Genomic DNA, 9,896 nt, shown 5'->3' with positions numbered 1-9,896 from the left:
ATTAAACTTGAAAGAGAGTTTTTCAGGGTATATCAGTCTGGGTTAGAACTTATTTTCTTGTAGGACTTGAAGTACTTTGCTCCATGCTCATCTTAGCTTGATGGTTTGAGAGTAGAACTCTGTTGTTATTGTGATGGGTTTTCCTTTAAAGGTGATCTGTCTTTTTTTTTTTCCTCTAGTGGCTTCTAGTATTTTTTTTTCTTAGTTGAATTTCTGGGATCTTGATTATTATATGTCTGGATGTAGCTTTAATTGACTTGATAGTATTTGAAGTTCTATATGCCTTGGTTACTTCAATGTCCAATTGTTTCCCATATGTAGGAAGTTTTATGCTATTCCTTCTGCCCATATTTTTTTTTTCCTGCCATTTGTGTTGCCTCCTTTTTTCTCATTGACATCTATTAGGCTTATGCTCTTCATCTTTGCATCATCTTGCAGCTGTTAAATTAATATCGCCTAGGTCCTAGCTTCAATGGTGTCTTCTAGACTGAAAGTTTTTCTTCACTTTCATTCAAATGGTTTTTCCCACTTTTAATGGAGTTTTTAAATTTCTTATATATCTCTTTGAATCTGCTTCATGGATTCTATTTCTTTCCTATATTGCTCATTCAAAGTTTCTATCATTTTTATATTCTCCTCTATTTTGTTTTAATCATTGTCTTCTTTTTTATCTATTTAGTACAGGGTCTACAGGGTCTCACTACACAGATTGGACTCATAGTGGTCTTCCTGTTTTCAGCCTCCCAAGCACTGGGATAACAGGAGCATGCCACCATGCCCATTCTCATTCGCCCTGGGGGCAGGCCAACATGCCAGGTCTTGGATAACCCCTGCCCCTGTGTCTACCTAAGTAGGCATTTTGATTCACTGAGCTATCTGGTCAGCCCTGTTAGTGTCTTCTTTAGAATCACTTAGTAATTCTTTCATTAGAGTTATCATTTCTTTTTTCACCTATAAGATTATTACTGATATGATTTTCTCTATACCTTTCTCCAGTTGTTTCTTTAGTTCAGTTGCTATTATTTGAGAGATTTCAGGTGTGTAACCTCCAACTTTTTCTATACTGATGCCTCCTGGATTTGGTCTGGGTGGGCTTGGGGCCTGAGAGTGTGCTTTTCTCCTTTTTGTCATTTTCTATTTTAAAGAGCTCTTTGTTTTGATTTCTGTGACATCTTTATGTGAAAGCTTGATAGTAGGTAGCTGTATCACTGCAGTCAGAGTGTCTCTGTAGAGTCTGGTTTGTTTTTTAATATCTCCTGTGTCAGAGAGTCTTGTTTTGTGTGTTCCAAGATTTTGTCTTCTCTATTGATTCAGAGTGAGATACTGGCTTCCATTTGGCCCTGTCCTCTGTCCTCCTGCACAGGGCTTTCATGAGCTTATTACCCAACCATCTACTGATATGATTACCCAAAGGAGAACATGTGATTAAGGTGGATATAGTTTTCTATTTATAGTTGCACAATTACTAGTACTAATAGCAGCTAATAAAATTTAAAAAATGACAAACTTTTTATAACTAATAGATTTGTACTTTAGACCATAAAAGCAAAAATTATAACAGTATAACAAAGTAGATCTTAAATTGAGAATCATATTTAAATTCATTCACCTAAGTTCTGCCTGGACACCTCTCCTTCATGCACCTGAAGTCTTCTAGGCAGACTAGCTCATCCCAGGTACCTGCTGCCACCACTGTGCCCTGAACATGCTTTTGTAGGTCTGGGCCTTGGTCTGGGCTCAGCTGGGCCCAGCAGTATGTCTCAGCTCACTGGGCCTAGACATACTGAACTAGAACTCCACTGGCTGGGCCTGGCTTGGCTCTCATTGCATTGTTTGGCTGCTTCCAGCTGAGCCCTGTCCAAGTGGACCACTATGCCTTGCTGCCTGCCTGTCTGCAACTCCTTCCTGGTAGGTCCACAGATGTGGAGTAGGCCCACGTGCCCCACTGACTGTTGCTCCTGTCGTCCCAAGGCTCCTTCCTGGTAGGTCCATGAAGGTGGAGGGGGCTTGCTGCACACTGCAGGTTGGTGTGGTACTTTTCAGGTCTTCCACTCTAAGGTTAAATATTAAAACCTTAACCCAAGATCATTGGAGGCTTGGAGACATCACATTTGGAAGACAATCATGGCTCAGTGAGGTCATGAACATGATGTGCCTGTCATGTGAAATTAGTGCCCTTATTTATAAAGACTTCAAAGACCAAAGTATTCACTTTCATCTTGCATTCTCTCTCTTTTTCTCCCTCTTTGGCTCTGCATTTTCCTCCACAACCACTATGCTATCCTTGCAAAGAATAGAAAAAAAAAATCTGTGATCAAAGAGAAAGATTGTGGGCACTTAAAGTAGCAACACTGGTGCCAGCTGACTGATTCAGGGAGAAATGCATCTGTAGTCTTTAGTTCTAGAATTACGAGGAAATTGTTTTCTATCACTGAAATTGCCCAATCTATGGCTGTCATCATGGCATCTTGAATTCAGTAAGAGAAGGTATTTGAGAAAGCAGGCTGTATCTCTCCAGTGGAAGAAGCCTATGTGTAGCATGGGGTGGAGAAAGTAAAGGATTCATGGAAGGCTTTTTTTTCCCTGTCCATTTTCAAAATGTACTAGGTTTCTAATTGTTTTTCCAGTAACTTAACCAGACCAGAATTTAAATTAAGATAACCCAGAGGCACAAATATATCTTCTATAGGTTTCAAACAAGCATAAGATAAAATACATGACCAATTTCCAAACCACAGTTTAGAGTACATAAATGATAAGCCCAACAAGGCATTTGGCAGAAACAGGAAGATTATACACTATCAACCATGCCTTGGATGATCAGTGAACATCAGCGAATAATGCAATTATGCAACATAGCTCTTTAAACATTTGATGCTAGGTATAAAGTGTTCCAACAAAATATGACAGCGCAAGCCCTGAATCCTGAGGCAAATCATTTGAGCTAATCTCCTTTTGAATGCATCTGATATCAAATATGAAATCATATACCTATTTTTTATTTTACATATCAACAATAGTAAAGTTATGTGTCTCAACACTTTGAAAAGAAGAGCTATTTTTCCAAGTAATATCTACTATTAGAATTTGAAATATTCCAAGGTAAAATTTTGCTTTCACTCCTAGTTCTTCACATCACTCCTAGGTGTGTTTGGAAGAGTGCTTCTGGAGGAGCTTGGTATTCAGTCAGTAGATCCAATGAGAAGCAGCAGCCCAGCCAGTGTTGGTGGTAGAGGCCTACAGGTGCAAGACTCCAATAAATCTGAGGTAGAGGAAAGAAAAGGTTGTACTCTTTCAGGCTGCAGCATCCTTCTTCTCTTGCTCTCTGTCCTAAGAACTTGGGCTCCATGGTTTCCCCCCATAGGTATTGTTGATCTCAGCCTTTTGACACCAGGCTCTGGGTTCTCAAGATTTCAGACTTGAAGACTCTACCAGCTGCTCTCCTAGTACTCAGGGCTTCAGTCTTAGACTAGAAGTGACATCACAAGGCCCTCCTACAGTAAGGCTTCTAATGTGCACTGGATTCAGTCACCAGATTTTCTGTTTTCCTTCCACCCAGGCAGCAGCTCATGGGATACATTGATCTTCACTGCATTTTGAGTCATCTCTCTCTGTGTCTTTGTCTGTCTGTCTGTCTGTCTGTCTGTCTCAACAAAGGAAACAAAAATTCTGCTTAGATTGCTTCATATTTCTTTTTAGTGAAATAATTATTAATGAATATTTTACCTATCACTGCTTTGTTTTTCCACTTTTGTTACTGCGCTCTTCATCTATATAGTGTTTTTTGGTGCATATGAGAGCTGAGTTTTGCATGCCAGATTTTATAATTTTCTCCCAGATTTTGATACTTACTTGTCTGACCATGGTATACCTTGTCTGATCTTCTTTGTCCTTGCTCTACTGTGTTTCATTGAGCTCCTTGAATCTTGAGTGCTGTCTTCCCACACTTTGAGTGGAGTCATAACCCCTGCACATGTTGCTTTCACTTCAGTAATTGTCTTTGTTTCTGTCCCTATCGGATGTGACATTAGTACATCATGTGTCTTATTCTCCAATCTTTGATTTCTATTTTCTTTATTTCTGTGCTTCATTTTGATAAATTTTCTGGTGACTTGATTCTCATTAGTGAAGAAAGTGATAAGAAAATGTTATTTGTTTTCTTGGTGCTTTCATTTCTGTGAGAAGTCTTCTGGCACAATTCTTAATTTGTCTTTGGAATGACAATACAGTGACACCTTGGGCTACATTGACTTGGGAGAAGACAGCTTCATTTGCGTCATATGGGAAAGAGGGCAGCGGTAATACTTGTCCTCGAATATGGAGCTTGTGTACAGAAGCGACATCTTGTTTGTAAATTGAATTATTTGCAAACAGAAGCTTTTCAAATAGAAGTATTAAGAAAAAGGATGATCAGGCAAATGGAAGTATTACTCCAGCATCTTCTTTATTACAATTTTTAATTATTATATTGTAATAATAGTCTTTATTATTATTATTATCTTATTACTTTACAGTAATCTGAAGAGCACTTGGTAATCACAAGTGTTATTTATAAGTTCAACATTGGGTCAATAAATGTAGTACTGTTGAGGATCTGCTCCTTAGCTCAGTTTTTTAAGTGGCTGCTTCAACAAAGCAGTCAGGCTCAGGTTGCTGTGGTTTGATCCCCACAACTCAAGCCAGCCAAACCTACCCTGAAGGCATTCGGAGGCAGCCAAAAATTAAAATAAAAATAAATCCTTCTATCTATAATATTCAAATGATGGAACTAAACAAAAAAGGGGATACAGATGAATGTCCATTTTGTATCTGTGTATTCAAAAGGATTGGAATAGATATATAGTTACATTCTCTTAATGAATAGACAGATATGTTCTAATAGTGTTTGTAAATAGGATATCACGTCTGCATCTTGTACAGCAAATAACCACTGGGAAGAGTATTCAATGTGTTAAATATTGGAACTGTCATACCAATTTGATTTGAAACTGTCTCATTGCTATTTGTCTCTCAATAAAATTATGGAAAAAAAGTAATTGTAGTAGTGTTATATGTGCTATCCAAGTTTGAAGATTTCCCATACTTCCCAATACATACTTAAATGTATGCATTAAACACAGAATTTAATCACAGATTAAACACATTAATCAGGTTCATAAAATATTATCTTACAGTGCTCTTCAGATTACTGTAAAGTGATAAGATAATAATAATAATAAAGAACATTATAATATAACTAAATACTTATAATGAAGTAGACGTTAGAGTAATACTTCCATTCAAAAAGCTTCTGTTTGCAAATAATTCAATTTACAAACAAGATGTTGTTTCTGTATACAATTTTTGTGATATCCAATGAGATAATATGAGGTGTGGTAATTTTATTTCTAATATTCTGAAGCTATTATGTGGATGACCTCTGAATTTCTACTACAATTATGCATTTTCCCTTCATATTTTTAATATAGTGGATTGTTTTGTACTGATCTGTATTTCCTCCAGCTAATGTCTATGCGTGCACAGTGCTGTGTTGCAAGAATCCATCACAATTTTTTTTTTTTTTTGGTTCCTCGAATGCCTTCAAGGCACTTTTGGCCAGCGGGAGAGTTGTGAGGTTCGAACTCCAGCAACCTGAGGCTGACAGCTTTGCGGAAGCAGCCACTTAAAGGACTGAGCTAGAGCCAGGCCCCCCTCCATCACAATTTATTGAGGCTCTCACCTGTGAAGGAATTTGCCATTTTTAGTTATCAGGAGAGCTGACTTCATTCACACATGGGTTACACACAACATAAATTAAATGAACTCTTCAACATGTAAGTTTTCCACATCAAACCTAACTATAAAAAGGTAAATATATACAAAAGTAGTTCGTTATAGGACCACAAAGATCTACTTGTCTTTACAAAACAAAGTGAATTCCATGGCCATTCTCAGAAAGGTCAAAATTTTAAAAGCTGTGAGTTCACTGGAAAAATTGAGACAACCAACACACCAGTAAAATACCCATAGCCTTAATAAAAATTCAAAAAAGACTACAAACTTTCCAATTTTTTACAATGGGTATACACTTTTACAGTTGAAAATGTTCAAGAAAAGTGTAGAGGGCAGGCCAGATAGCTCAGCAGATTAAAGTGCCTGTTTAGGCAGACGCAGGGGCCCAGGGTTTGATCCCCAGCCTGCCATGCTGGCTCCGCCCCTAGGGCATGCTGAGATGGAGATTGAAACTGAGTGTGATGGTATGCTCCTGTAATCCCAGCACGTGGGAGGCTGAAAAAACAGGAAGATCAGTGTGAGTCTGATCTATGTAGTGAGACCCTGTACACGCTGTCCTAAATTTGAAAGAAAAGAAAAGAAAAGAAAAGAAGAAAAGAAAAAAGTGTTACTACTAAGCAAGAAGGCAAATAAAATCACAAATATACACAGTCTCATACACTAAAAGGAACAGCAAATAATGTCAGATTCAGGTGTCAGAATTCAGAGTTGCCAAAGAGTGCTTTTTATTTTTATCTCATTTATTTATTTATCTTTGTGCTGGGGACTGAACTCAGGACCTGCCACTTACCAGACAGGTGCTTTTTCCACTGACCTGTTTGGCCCTGACAAACAGTGTTATATATACTTTCTACTTAAAAATGAGATGGTGAATAAAAGCAATTGTGAAACATGAAAAAAAAGTCGATCAATACTGTGGTAAGCCCAGAGGTCAGTTCCGTTCAAAAACCAAATAAACAGCAAGAAATCTAAAGTAACTAACTAAACAAATAAAACAAAAAAACTGAAGAATTGAGGCAGCAGTGAAATTGTGTAGCAATGACAAGTTTTCTATGTATCCAAAATTAATATTTTCTACCATACTGCAAGTATTATACTAAAATAATTATTGATTATAGATGAATGAAACTTCCTAAATATAAAAAGGTAAATATATACAAAAAGGCAAAATATCTTTTCAAATGAATTTTTAAATAGTGATCAGTTTAATATTTAAAGTTTGTTTACAGACTTAAACTCTCCTTTAAGTTCATCAAATATGTGTTTATAGTCTTGATATTAAATTGATATGATAATTTAGAAATACCGTCTGAAGACTATGATATATTTAAACTTGTAAAACAGGTCTATGTATGATAACGCTAATTGAGAAAAAACAGAAAAATAAAGGACATGCTTATAAAGATAGTTAATCATTATCTTCTAATGATATAAAAACTTAACCAGTTCATGAAATGTCTATCATAACATAATAAATTGATTTTGCTTAATAAAAAACAGCATTTGCTTAAGGTTAAGGGTAAACTTTTAAAGAATGAAAGTAGTTGTATAATTGGCCTCTTCATGTTACATTAAAAGCCATGAAATAACTTTAATTGGAATAAAATAATTTCAATTATAGTATGCCTGTAATTCAAATAATAGAGTCCTGGATGTTATCCATTTGTTCACTCAATATTTTTTTAAATTGAAGGAATTTTAAATGTAAATTATAGTTTAATTTTGGTAACTTAGGTATAAAAACGAATTTGGTCAACTTGAGCTATAATTTTAAAAATTCAGAGATTCTCTGTGCCTAACTATACCCAGGAAGGAAAAAATATAGCACAGATAATGATCAACTTTACATACCTATTATGGTTTTACTATTATCAAATTTCTTTAATAATCATAAGATCGTATACCTCATACCTGGAAAGAAATATATCTTTCGGGAAGGTTACCTGACTGACTCCATGGAAAAAATGGTGAGTGGCATTTTAGTTATATTTTGCTATTTATAAATCAAGATTCTCAGCTTATTTTTTTCATAATTTTATTGATAAACAAATAGCAATGAGAGTTTCAAATCAAATCGCTAGAACAGTTTCAATAATTAACACACTGAATACATTCTTCCTAGTGGTTAATTGCTGTACAAGATACGGACTTGAGATCCTATTTACAAACACCATTAGAACAAATCATTCTATTCATTAAGAGAATGTAACTATATATCTATCCTAACCACTTTGAATGCACAGATACAAAATGGACATTCATCTGTATCCCCTTTTTTTGCTAAGTTCTGTTATTTGAATATTATAGGTGTGTAAACTCAGCAAAATATTCTAAAAAGAGTCCAGTAGCCCATAACAGCATTGGGTCTTTTGTTTAACTGGCAATGTCAGAAATTGTTGACCTGAGTCCCCTGCAGCTCTACATAACAGCATGGCTTTACTTCCTATATTTTGTCTTCATGCTTTTCTACTGGATGGTTAAGACCAAGGTAAAGCAGGACCTGTGCAACAAGAGTTGTAGCTTTTGGGTCTGATAAGGTCAGTGAAAACCCCTCAGGATTTATCCTGAGATTCTGTACCTCCGATTGTGGAATCTTTGTCAGTGTCAGCCACGTGGATGAGTCACGACCATTGCTTGGCCAATGTGCTCTCAGTGAAAGCCTGAGAGAATGTTTTCAGCTTATTTTTAAAGTTATTTTCCTTCACATGAAAGCCCTCTTGTTAAAATGATGAAATGTTTTAAAGATTTCCACCTGGCTCTTCTTTTTGTTAGGTCAGAGCAGACAATGAGAATCCTCCTCCAACCCCAACCCTAAGATTACACTCTCTTCCAGGATCTGCGTAGGTTGGTCGCGCAGCTCTGGAAGGCAGCCTTCACATCCTTGTTCCGCAGGCTGTAGATCATGGGGTTCAGCATGGGGATCACCAGGGTGTAAAACACAGAAGCCAGTTTATCGGTGTCCAGGGAGTGGTTGGTTCCGGGCTGTAGATACATGAACAGCAGCGTCCCATAGAAAACGGTGACAGCCGTCATATGGGACCCGCAGGTGGAAAAGGCCTTCCTCCGCCCTTCTGATGACCGGATCCTTAGAATAGACAGAACGATGTGGACATAGGAAACCACGACGATTGTCATGGAAGAATCCAAATAGAAAGACGAGGATTTCTGTAACATGCGCATCAGAGCAAGACAGTGCTAGTAGAGGCGTAATGTCACAGTAAAAATGATTGATGATATTGGAGGAGCAAAAGGACAGCGAGAACACGCAGAGTGTGAACACAATGGAAGTGAAAAGGCCGTAGAGGTAGGTGAGGGACACCAGCAGCAGGCAGACCCGCCGCGACACCACCGCCAGGTAGAGCAGGGGGTTGCAGATGGCCACGTAGCGGTCATAGGCCATCACGGCCAGCATGAAGATCTCAGCCACGATGAACAGTAGGAATCCTGCCAGCTGGGTGGCGCACGCATAGTACGAGATGGTTTTCTTACTTGCCAAGAAGTTGCTCAGCATTTTAGGGGCGATGACGGTGGAGTTGCCGAAGTTGATGACAGCCAGGTGCCGGAGGAAGAAGTACATGGGGGTTTGCAGCCGGGAGTCCACGCTGGTGAGGGTGATGATGCCCAGGTTCCCCGCCGCGGTCAGCGCGTAGATGACCAGGAAGGTGAGGAAGAGGGGAACCTGCAGCTCGGGACGGTCGGAGACCCCTCTGAGGACGAACTCAGCGATCTCTGTCATATTACCTGGAGCCATGCGCTTTCCAGAATTTCATCGGTTTCAGTACAAAGAGAAGAGACTATAAAATGAAGATTTCAAGTTTAGTACTTTTATTCAAAGGCAAGGTTAGTCTTGGGTGAGATTTCTTTGAACCGTGCATTAGAATATGCCAGGTGGAACCTCAAGTTTCTAGGGATTTCATGTGAACTTGCAAGGGTAGGGAGACAGAATTAAATATATAAAGATAAGTAAATGACTCAGGAATATTTTTTCTATTTTTTCTATATTTAGGACACAGTTCACAGAATGTACAGGGTCTCACTAGGGTAGATTGGATTCGGAGTGATTCTCCTTATTTCAGCCTCCCAAATGCTGAGATTGCAGATGCGCACCACCAAGCCCAGTCTCA

General features: G+C 38.0%; 1 pseudogene; it reads right to left on the bottom strand.

Moving 5' to 3' along the window:
- Positions 1-2,562: 2,562 nt before the first annotated feature.
- Positions 2,563-9,523, bottom strand: LOC101580723 (annotated as a pseudogene).
- Between the last annotated feature and the right edge of the window lie 373 nt (positions 9,524-9,896).

The sequence above is a fragment of the Octodon degus genome, unplaced genomic scaffold, assembly GCF_000260255.1.
Source record: "Octodon degus isolate 3935 unplaced genomic scaffold, OctDeg1.0 scaffold00239, whole genome shotgun sequence".
Taxonomy (NCBI): Eukaryota; Metazoa; Chordata; class Mammalia; order Rodentia; family Octodontidae; genus Octodon; species Octodon degus.
Note: the sequence above shows the minus strand (reverse complement) of the source record. Positions and strands in the feature narration are given on the sequence as shown.